Raw genomic sequence first — 12,147 nt, forward strand, 5'->3', positions numbered from 1 at the left:
TCGTAACATATCCTCTAAACTTCTTCTTTTCAAGAGCTCTAAATCCAGATTTGTGTACAACTTCCATCACAGCACTTTCTGGCTCCAGTAGGTCACATTTACTTATCCTTGAGCGCTGGTCCTCAATATCAGAGGAACCATAATGGTTTGTTCAGGAGATTATGGGTCTCCTCTGAGCCCATTATGAATAAACACTAGAGAAAGGACTCAAACGTTCCTACTTTTTTTCTAGAGGTCTGGGTAGGAAGAGTCTGGGTAAATCTAGGTGAATAACTGCTGAATAAAGTATTTATTTTCCTTTTCATTGGATCAGATATATTTATTCATTAGTTTACTTTTAATAAATTACTGGGGTTTGTTCCCAAGAAAGTTTATAGTCAAAATTCGACACTGACAACTCAAGCTGCCTCACCCAAGTGTTACTGGGCAGGGCAAAGAAGATAGGGTTCCAGTCCCTAATTGGTGTAACTCTTCATATCTGTCTTTTCATGCATATACTCACCTACATGAAATCCAGGAAATTAAGGTTCCATTAATGTTTGACAATATCTACATTGAAACTATTGTTTCTCTACAGATCTTGTCAGAAACATGTTTACACAACTATTCAAATAGAGAAATGCAACAAAAGAGAGGCAAAGAAAATTCATTTAAAAATGCTAATAGTCACAGTGGAGATCTGTTCAGGGCTAGAAGTCACTTCTGGCTTTGGTAGAAAGAAAGCCTACAGGCACTTCTTTTTATGAGTAAGTTACATCTGTTCAGGCACTGTACTTTGCTAACACCATACTTTTGTTTTTTAGACTGACGATCCTTCAAGTCTAGCAGCTCAGATGCTTGCATCCGTCTGTACCCTTTTAGGTAAATACCTGTCACTTTAGGCAGTCTTCTTTTATTATCTCCTCCACAGATTGCCCCACTAACACACTGCTTTCTCTCCTTTGGCACACGGTCAAGGGCCACTAACCCAAGACCTTAGGCTTCACTCCAGTTAAGGAAATAACAGGTTGCCGCCAACAGTTTCTGCCTTCTCTTGCTTATAGCACTCAAAGGATCTCTGAGATCCTTGATGGGGTCCATGATGGAACATGGGCTACCCGGTCAGTCTCTCTTCAACTAGTTTCTGTGTCTATCTCTTTGCTGGGCATGTTTGGATGTGTACTGTTAGTAGAAAGAGCAACGTTTTTGTAGAGACCCGGCTTCGTAACCTTCTCTGATGAATAATGTTACGCACACAAGGCATGCATTTTTAGTGTTATGGAGCATTTGAGTTTGTTACAATTCTTTCTACTGAACAGAAATCCCTGCACTATTTTATGGAGTCAAACAGCAAGTACTTTTGTACAAAGCTAGAGCTTCAGCTTAGCCTTGTGTCAACAGAAATGCACTGATCTCTCCAGGGAAATAAATTTTAAAAAGCAGATATTCTTAAGCAACCATTGGTCACTAATCTGGAAGGACCAAGGAAACCTAGTCAAGGTCTGTGCCAGACATTTTAAATCGTCACTGCAATCTAGACCAATATTAACTCATTTCTCCCATGCACCATTCTCTATGTCAAGGTCCAGTCTGTATTTTCCCATTCTCCCAGAGCACACCCACCCACCCTTAGAGACTTTACTGGTGACACCCTTGTTACTCCCGAAACATGTTCTAATGCCACTTTCCTAGAAAAATAAGGCATTGACATTATCATTATGCTTAAATATTGGTAGTATCTCTGAAAAGGGATCACCAGCCTGGAAAAGATGAGAAACACTGGCAGAGAGCATAAATTGCCCATGAATTTCCTTTCATCACAGGACAATGAATGCGGAGAACCAGAGTACTAACAACCATTTGGAGGAACTATGTGTGCTCTCTATACTTTGATACAACTCCGAATGATGTTTTCTGTCATCCACTGAGGATCTGAATTTATGAGCACGTCAGCGCATACATTTAAACTGAGGATGCCCAGATGGGGAAACCCCCTCACCAGCAGTATGAAATACCCATCTGCTGCATATTAATACTCTTCAAGGGATTATTGTTTCATGCTGCCTGGCTGTTACGGTTAGCATTTGGAGGCTGGGATGTAGGCGTGCATACCAGTGTGGCTTTGGAGTGAGGATTACGTTGAGCCACTGTGGGACAGTGTCAAATTAAGGATGTTCTTTGAAAGCTCTGAGATGGCCTATTCTGAGCAGAAAGAATTTTGATAAGCAGAGAGTCCCCTTACGGCATCAATTTGGTCAAATAATATGTTTATGGCACTATTATTAGATCAAGAGAAACAGTTAACTGAAACATGACATGTAACTGTTAAAAATTATCCACTATCAAACATCAGCTAGGGACATCGAAAGGTATAGTTGACACTTATAAACAAAAAATGATGTAGAAAATAAACAAATGACCCATGGAGACTCTCTCAGGTTTTTTCTTTCCCCCCGTTTCTTACGTTAAACCACGAAATAAACGTTGTTTGAGTTGGAGAGGTTTAATCTACGTGCAGAAAGGGAATTAGAGGCCAATTCAGGGGTTTTTTCCTTCCCTTTCCTGGAGGCCTCTTTTTTATTTTCTTTCCAGGTATTGATTGTGAAAGTGATATCACACCAGAAGGTGCATTGATATGGTGTTGAGTAACAGAAAACTGCAAAGACTCCTTACAGTATAATCAAAGCTTCTGTCCAAGCCCCACACTCTGATGAAATCCAATCAATAGGGACGATTAAATGACACATACAGAGCCATCGATATTAAATACAGTCCATTTCCTGTACAAGAGCAGTGCAATGTAGAGTGGACAAGATAAAACTTGAATAGGCAAGTTATTTACGGTGCCTGTACAGTATTTAAGCAGTGATGAAAGTTAGAAGCATGCATCATTTGCATATTAATCAAAAAAGCAAATAAGCTTTTCAATACACATAAAATATAGTTTGGTGCATTTGCAATGTTTCAAAACAATAGCTTTTTTAAAGTCATTTTTTGAAGGAGCAAAGTCAGAGGGGAGTTGACTCAAAATGAAAAACTGTAGACTCTACAATCTGTGATTTTAACAAGTCATTTGGTTTTCACAGAGCTTATTCAGAAGTCCAAATCATTTCCCTTTTTCCTGTGCAGTGGAAGATAGGGGTTGCGATAATTCATTGAAACTTTAGTCTGTGTTCTTCCTCCAGAGGTGAGGAAGAGCCCTCCAGGAAGCATTGCAATTTCCCACCACAAGCAAACATGCAATATTTGGATGGGTTTGTTCGGTAACACAAACCCTTAGGCACATCCATGCTGAAAGGCAGGACGAGCTAGCCAAGACCCAGAGCAGCAAGTCCACCTGGCACGGTGCAGTGCTGTGCCATGCAGGATTGGCAGCGTGGGTCCAAATGTGGGACAGTCACATTGGCTTGGCACTGCCCTTGGCAGGACCTCTTAAATGCCAGCTCCGGGTTGGCGTAGCCTCGGCTGGACCTGAGCAGGCACTTCCAAAGATGAGGGTTGCAGTGGCAGAGCAAACTCTGCTTAACTTGAGTGCACCAGCTTCACAGCCACTGACAACCACCATTATTTTTATGCTAAGTAGAGTGAAGAAAATGTTCACCTCTTGTGCTGTTTCCAGTGTTATACTTTCTGTTATAAAACTGATCTGAGGAAGACAGGAAAGTAAAGGTGATTTTAGATATGAAACAAAGAAGGTCTTAGAGAAAGCAAACCCTGACTTCCAACAAGTCACTCCCATCAAGGGCAGCGGCTGTACCAAAGCAGATGCCAAACACAAGTGACATTTGCGGTTTTCAGATCTCCCAGTGGCTGCTAGGGTTGACAGAGGGTCCAGCAAAGGAAGGGTTTCCCTTGTTGAATTCCCTCATGAGCTTGCCTTCAGAGGTGCGCTGTGGTGCTCTCCCTCTCTGCTGTGCCACTCAAAATGCTTTCACTAGTTCTTACGGAGCCACAAGTTGCGATCGCTGGAAACCATATCTAATAAGGCTGATTTCCTTTTGACATTTTTCTTCGTACCGTGACTTCATAACATGTGGGTTGGAAAATGAGAAAATTAGAGGTCTGCTAGCAAAAGCAACAAATTGATAAAAATATAGAAATAGGTTAAAAATATGGATCTCCGGGAAAAGGGGCACTGATACCACAGTGCCTTCTGAATTCACTTCAGAGGGAAGGCAGACAAAAGCAGCAGCAGATTGGTAGAAAGGTGCCGCTGTCCTACCCCTTAGCTCCACATTGGTCATTGCTTCTCACACGTGAATCTTCTTCACATTGATTGGTAAATACATCTTCTTTTCTCCCTTTTTTAACATTAATTCATTCTTTTTCAACATTGAACTTTCACAGTCCCTTTGAAGCTAATAGATAAAATTCCTTATCACCAAAACTTGCACTGGTTTTAGTGGAAACCTAGTAGGACTGTTCACAAATCTAAAGTTAATCATATATTTATGTCCTTTGTTGTACTGGGCCATAAATGTTTGGTATCTTCAGGACGAAAACCCTTCATCTTAACACAATTTTCCAGGATTTTTTAAAAAACTCCTCAATAAAAGTTTTATAGAGAAAGTGAGCCTGAAAAATGTTCTTGGAGATGACACTACTCTCTGCCAGGACACTTTCACAAATAGTGTGGGGACAGCAGGTTGTTTGCCAATGAAAAGCTACTTTCTCTTGACAAAATTGAAAATTGATGACAAAGTGATTGGGTATTTCTCAAAATGCTGTCAAATGTAATGACATTGGGTGTGTTCCAATTAGTTTTGTAGGCTTTCAAGATACAGCTCTCTCTCCTTGCCTTATGTGTAAAAACTTTGCATTGTGAGTCTATTCTGCTGAAGGACAGCTATAACTGCTACAGCTCCCAAAATTTTCTAGGGAATAAGAATGCGCTGACATATCTAGTCTTGACTAAATAAGCAACTTTCACTTTGCAAAACCTGAGCTTTCTTGTCCGGTTTGATGTGGCGTTACTTACACATAGTGCAGGCTTGTAGGTCACTTTGCGGGCAAGAGAGTATGGTACAGGTTGCCGATATGATAATGAAGTTCATTTTGATTGACCAGTAATTAACTATACTCTTATGAGACGAGAGGAGTCACGAGCCCTGGGACGTACTGAGCATCCCACCACCAGGAAAGGAGGGGAGAGGGAAGACGAAAGCTACAGCAACTTCAACATCTGTCCTCTTTACGCTGACGGAGTTGGTAACCACGATCTCCCTCTCTCCCTCGCTATCTAAAGTACAAACAACATTGGATTGATATGGAATGCTACATAAAATGTTTGCTTATAATTATTTCTAGCACCCTTTTGAAGCTTAGGGATAAAACATTTCTAATTATTCATCAGGCCGTTGGAACTCCTAGGCCTCTGTAATAGGGATTTAGCAGAACAACAAATAACATACAGGGATCCAGATGAAAGGAGTGTATTTGAAGGAATTATTACCATAAAAAAGCAAAAGACTATTTGATGGAGTTACAACAATACAGAGAGTCAGACAAGGATAGAGAAATAATGCTAATTGATAAATACCTAGCTGCTTAAGCTTTAATTTGAGCTGTGGAAGAGTTGTAAAACGAGTGACACCTGTATTTTCCTTTTTAAAAAGATCACTCTGCTTGAAATGCGTATATAAGGAAAAACCCTCAAATGCACCTTTTCTGCCCCCCTCCTCCCATTTTCACCACTTGCCATTGGTCATTACTGTCACAATAAGCAATTCTTTAAAAGGCAGAACCAGAAATTTTTACGGTCTTGGCTGGCTTACAGCTGCCTGAGGATTTGCACCCCAGTTTAGGATGGGAGCCAGTACATCTTCTGCAGGATCCTGTGATCTGCACACATATGAACCCCATGGGCCATAGGAATCAAGAGACATTTGAGGAATGAAGACCGAATTTTCTGTTCACTACAATATACCACAAAATTCTTATGTCCTCTTAATCAGATTCAAAGCATTGCAAAATAAAAAGCAAACCAAACCAAAACAACCAAAAAAACCCCACAAAACAAAACTCAAAGTCAATGAAAGCAGGATTTGCGAACAGTTTGAGGTGCCAGTCCAGCCCTCCTCCCTCATTTTTCAGTAAGACAGACAATCTTTAGGGAGTTTGCCTTAAATAAGGACCCATAAGAGGTATAAGTGGAACCTAAAATACAAAATAGGAGAAATCTTCCATATTCAGTTCTGTTATAAGCAACATCACTACCACCACGCTAGTGATTTCCCATAAAAATAGTTTTTGAGGATACAGAAGCTGCCTTGCCTAAAGAAGGGAAGGAAATAAATCTGACTTTGTACATACATGAAAAAAAAAAAAAACAAAACCATGGATAGAAGACTTACCAGCTACCCTGCAAGCTGTGTGCTTCATTATATCACAAATATTGTTTTAAAGGGCAAAGATATGCAAAGCAGATGTATTGTAACTATCTCTAAATCAGAATTTCAATGTAAGATGTTCTTCAACAGCTCAATGCAGTCAGTTAGAAGCTTTCTTCTCCTCCTTAATGAAGGTAAAATGTTAGCATTATAAATTGCAGCTTAGAGAAATTATATTCAGACTTAAAAAAAAAAAAAAGAGAGAAACCGTACGCACTAGATTAGCAGGGGTGGATCGTCTTGTTGAGAGTTTCCTGCCAAAGCCTATTAAAGTAATTCACATTTTATACATAGACATTACCATTTTCTCTGAACTATAACGTCCTTGGAGTATTACTCCACAGAGACATCCAAAATCCACTTTAGATGGGGCACAAAGGCACGGTTTGAGATTTACCTGTGTGACTTGTCTCGCAGGTGACAAGCATTAAGGAGGAAAATCTACACTTCTGTCAGATAAGCAGGAATTCTTCATTTCTTAATTCACTTGGAAAGAAAGGATAATTACCTGAACTAAATTTCTGCGCCCATCTCAAATGGACTCTAGGGACAATCCTGCAGATTAATGCTCTAAGAACATAAGATTCAGAAAGAGAACGTAGGGATGTATGAAATAGGATCTCTTTTAACAACCTGGATCAAGAACTGTATCCTGAACCGAGGGGAGGGAGAATCAGAGGAAGGGACAAATCCAGTGCAGCATTAACACATTGTGCTGCCTCAGCAGAATCAGATTTTGACAATAATAATGATGATTTTTAATGGATGACTTTTTTTTTTCCTGCGTTCTGACGGATTTGAGAGATTTCGGTGACCTGAATGCTTCAGGCAAGATCCTCAAGCGATGTAAATCAGGATTGCTTCTCTGAAATATGAACGGATTCATCCCTTCACACCCACTACAGCTTTTCTGCTCGTCTGCATTATCGTAATAATCTAGTATTGTTAATTAATTTTTTCTGTGTTTTATGCAATGCTGTCTCTGCCTCCTCCCTGCCTCAAATTGTTTGGGTTTCATTCTTTTTTGTTGTTGTTATTGCTCCATGTCTGCTAAGTAAATCTGTGGCATGTTACTTTAAAAATGAAATAAAGCTTGTGTTCATAGTGACAGTCAATAACACTACAGCATTATAATCAATTGCTATTTGTAGCAGCAGGACTAGCAGTGGGGGCAGATCAGTGCAAATTACTGTCACTGTGTGCTGTCGTGTAGTGCAGCCAGCCTGTATCACGTAAGACAAATGATACCATATTCAACGGGAGCAGACAGTACTTAGTCATACCTGTACAATGGCAGAGCAGCGCACGCCGGCTCCGAATACAACGGGAAAGTGGTTATAAACCTACAGAATTGATAGGGAAGAGAAATAAATTAATCCAGCAATGAGTTGTGCTGCTAAGATGCGAGGCTAAATGCTTCTGCTTTTGCAATGGGCTGAAGAATGGAGGATTACAAGTATCTGGGGATCTACAAAAAGGTTAGATAGCTTTTTAGTGAACACCAATGACGTCTCTGTTGTAGTTTAAACTGATGGTTTGTACAGACGCCTGTAAGCCATGGGGGTCTTCAGTTCAAAACACCTGTTATGATCAATAATAATGCCAAAATGAAATATAATAGCTTTTTTTTTCCCTTCTTTCTATAGAACCAGGAGTGTTTGTTACTGCCATAGATCACAGCAATGTAATTTTTTGTCTGTGTTTCATTTGAGAAAAGAGATCCAGGCTCTGATCTCAGTGGGGGAGAGAGCTGTTATCTCGGAGCTGTGGTCTGGAAGCAGCAGGTCAAACAGGTAATTTTAAAGATGGAGCTACTCAATTCTTTGTGTTTTGGCACCTTTGTCTCTATGAATTAGGCAACGTTTTTGGAACCCCCTGTGACTATGGAGAAATGCAAATGGTGTTTACTGGGAAGAGAAAGAACTCGCCGCGGATCAAGACCGCATCCTTTGGAAAACAAAGCCTTGGCTAGCAGAGCAATGTATGCTTATGAAATTACATCTGATTACCTGGCTAAAGGATTTCTTATTGATTTGGGGAGGTGCTAGACATACCGCACTGCAACGTGTAGTCCTCCGTTTAGCCTTCAAGCAAAGAGTGCAGGAAGGGGAAAGGAAAAACCACCTCCAGGACCCCCCACCTCCTAACGTGCTCCAGCCCAGGAGAGACACATCTCCTGGCAAAAGAGTGATTCAGCAGCAATGCCAATTCAAACACTGAGCTCACTTCTGGGGCTGCTGCAAAAGATGACAATTTATTGCCCGTTTTAATGATACAGTTTGCGATATGCATACTTGCCAACTGGGAACTGGAGTGAGATCAATGAGTTATTTTACGTAGTTCCCTGTATTCTGGGCCAGAATGAAACTGTTGACCTAGAGGTGAAAGCCTCTAATTTTATTTCTAATCCCTCTGAGTCATGTAGTCACCAGAAATAACACTGACAGCAATAAAACCGAGCAAACAAACAAAACTAAACAAACATCAAATATTAAGGAAAAAGATTTTGCCAAAGAGGCTCAGCACACGTTTTGTGAGACTGCATAATCTTTGACAGTGAAATCTGGAACATAAAAACCCCTCTCTCCTGGAGCCCAGTATTCTTCTCTGAAGACAAATGTTTTATAATAAATATTTTTGTGCCTGTGGAGCTTTGTGCAAAGTTGGACATGATATTTTTGGCAATATCTGAATGTCAGTAGGAATCTGAGAAAGTGTCACATACTGTACTCGAGCTGGCCGTTTGGTGAAAGCCATGGGTTTGAATTTACATGTCACATATGTGATGGGCTGAGCAGAGCAGATCAAGAGAAACAGGAAAATTTCTCGCATTCAGCCTTTTGCGCGAGGAATCTGCCTTTAGTATCAGCTTTGATCCATGAGCTGAATCACAGAAGTCGTCTAAAGTTGCAGTATCCCACTTCACCTTTCTATTGCCAATTCTCTCTGCCTTTCAAAAACAGAGAGGTGATGTCCTTGTATATTTTTAGATCTAATATTTTTCCTGTTTAGCAAGATCAGAATTACTGCTTCTTATTATTACTACTATTAATATTATGGATAATAATAATCATCATAATGGATTTTTCGCTACCCCTTTAGATGGTATTTTCCAAAGGAAATTTCTATGTCTATTCCTGGCTAGCACGCGTACTAGTTTGGGAAAAATAATCTTCCACTCAAAGGTAGTTTAACTTCAAATAAGGACTTTTTGGCTCGGAGATTACTAAGGAAAATTGCTTCATTTTGTAACCGTAATTCCTATATTTAAATAAATGGGATTTTCCTTTAGACAGATTTGAATTATGGAATTTTCCTTTGTTGGACAAGAACCAATGGAGTGTTTGCTGCTAATTAAACCAAATAAGTTAGCTGAAAAGGAAAATGAGTTAATTTTGAAGGACTTTCATACTAAAATTACAGTTTTGAGTATAAGAAGTGAGGAGGATTTAATCTGTTTTTTTCTTAAATTTCAAGTTTTATGCTTCTCTGTTATTTTGAAGACTAATAGGGAATCAGTCCCTGTTGGTATAAGTAAGTCAACTTTATGTGATCTGCATTTAGGATCTGATTCAATTACCATTAAAGGCAATGGGGTTTGGATTACACCTTTACAGTAGCTGTTTTTTAAGGTCTCAGACAACAAGGATTCAGCTCTATAACACCCTGAGATCAACCACTAATTTCAGAAAACTAGCACACATGCAATGAAATCACCACATTCTGTAGTGACAAAATATTTTGCAGAAACAGTGCTGAGATGCTGTTAGTGGCTTGCTTTGACCTGATTTTATTTTACACAAACGCAAAATGTCAATGGGAGACACTGACGGTGGATTTTCATAGCTTTGCAATTTGATATTACTGTGTTCCTTAAAACACAAGAGAAAAATGCATGACATTAAATGAATGCAATACCTTTTTCTTTCCCTTTTCAGTAACTGCATCATGATTGTAATATTGAAATATTGCAGATCACTGCAGAGTACAAGCAATGAATTCCTAACGTTGCTATGCATTGTATACCCCTAAAACCACACAAATTGATAATTATCTGAAAAAAATAATACTGTTCTGTTTGAGAAAGACTTTGGGTTTACTTTTTTGGTTTTCTGGTGTTTGGGGAGTTTTAGTTGAGACACTGGGGCTGCAAAGTTAACAAAAATCAATATACACTTTGCTGCAGTGGATAGTATTGTTTTTACCTGTTCTGAGGAGCCTAACCACCTGGATATACAGCACAATGTTATTCTTAACATTATAAAAAAATAAACTATGTATTTTAATTAGCTTAAAAGGGTCAAATGGCAGGAAAAAAATCACCTGCGATACAAAAACTCTGGCTATTATAATGATACAGTGTGTAATTCAATATATCTGTTTAGATATTGACCTTCTGCATTATTAATGGCTTTGAAAAGGGTACTGCTGTCTTGCAACTCCTTAACAGGTGGAAGCCACTGGAAACCTAACATTTATTGTTTCCTATATGCCAGATGATTACTTTCAAACTAAAAGTCAATGAAAATATGTTTGCAGCCTGAATTTAATACAAAGTCCTTATTTTTGTAAGGGTTTGGGGGGTTTTTTGTTTTGTTTTGTTTTGTTTTTTCCCCTAAAACTTCTTTACTCCTTCCTCCAGAAAAGAAGATATTGTTATGAAAGAGGGATTTCATTTCCATTAAATGTGTGTCATTTTTTGCTACTTAAAGAAGATCATTTGGACATGAAACATTTGGAAAGCCCATCTATCCTTCTGAATAAGTGTTTAGCTTCAGCAAAAACTAGTCTTTTTGGCGAAGATCTTTGGTGAACCCAAGTATCTATTAGATACCTCATATTTTCTGACAGTCATCTGAATCCCCAATTTCAGAGCAGTAATCACAATAAAAATATTCTCTTTTTTGTATATTCACCTTTTAACAATACTTTTGTGTTAGATACTATGCTTACCTGCTATCCCAAAGCAGAGCATAGTGCCTCCCAAACTCAAACACACCAGAAATTCTATAAAAGAAAATTTTATTGTTGGTCTTCTTTACCTTGTTTTTTCTTCCACCGAAAATGAAGTTGTGTTCTGTCAACGAAAGACAAAATATCCAGATAGCACAAGGTATATCTGGTTGGACGTTAACTTGTGTATTTTTTTTAATTTCAGAATGCTGTTTTCATTAATTTATGTATAAAAAAATGAAATGCATTTCATGTCTTCCATTATTTTTGAAAACACTTATCAGTTAAGATGGGTTATATTTGAAGATCTCATTTTTCCCCTCACATTTGTCAGTTATGCAATAGAGAAAATTAAAATGACCATAAAAACGTAGTATTTTTTCTGTGTGGAAAAATCGTTTAAATATAAACCAGTATTTTACCAAATATCTTGTGAATATTTCCCCTAAGGGCCAGATCCCGTGTGACTTTCAACATAGCAGAAAGAATTCATGTGCAAATCAACCATCAAGCATAAAACAACAATAGAGACAGGAGAAAAAAAAACCCAAACAAATAAATAAAAAGAACAAATTTTAAATTATTAGCTCTTAAAATTCCAAAAATACTATAAAAAATATTGCAATAAAGAGCTATCTATATATCTTTTTCTATGGTCTTTTTACTGAAATTTTTAAAAGGTAAATGTGCTACACTTCTATTTAGAGAAACCATAAAAAATAGCCATGACCTCATTTGTAAGAACACCAAATATTAGCATTTCCCTTTATTCTAATTGCCAATCTATTTACATATATTATGCTATATTCAATGTACAGTGATGCTT

The sequence above is a fragment of the Platalea leucorodia genome, assembly GCF_965183815.1.
Source record: "Platalea leucorodia genome assembly, chromosome: 5".
NCBI lineage: Eukaryota > Metazoa > Chordata > Aves > Pelecaniformes > Threskiornithidae > Platalea > Platalea leucorodia.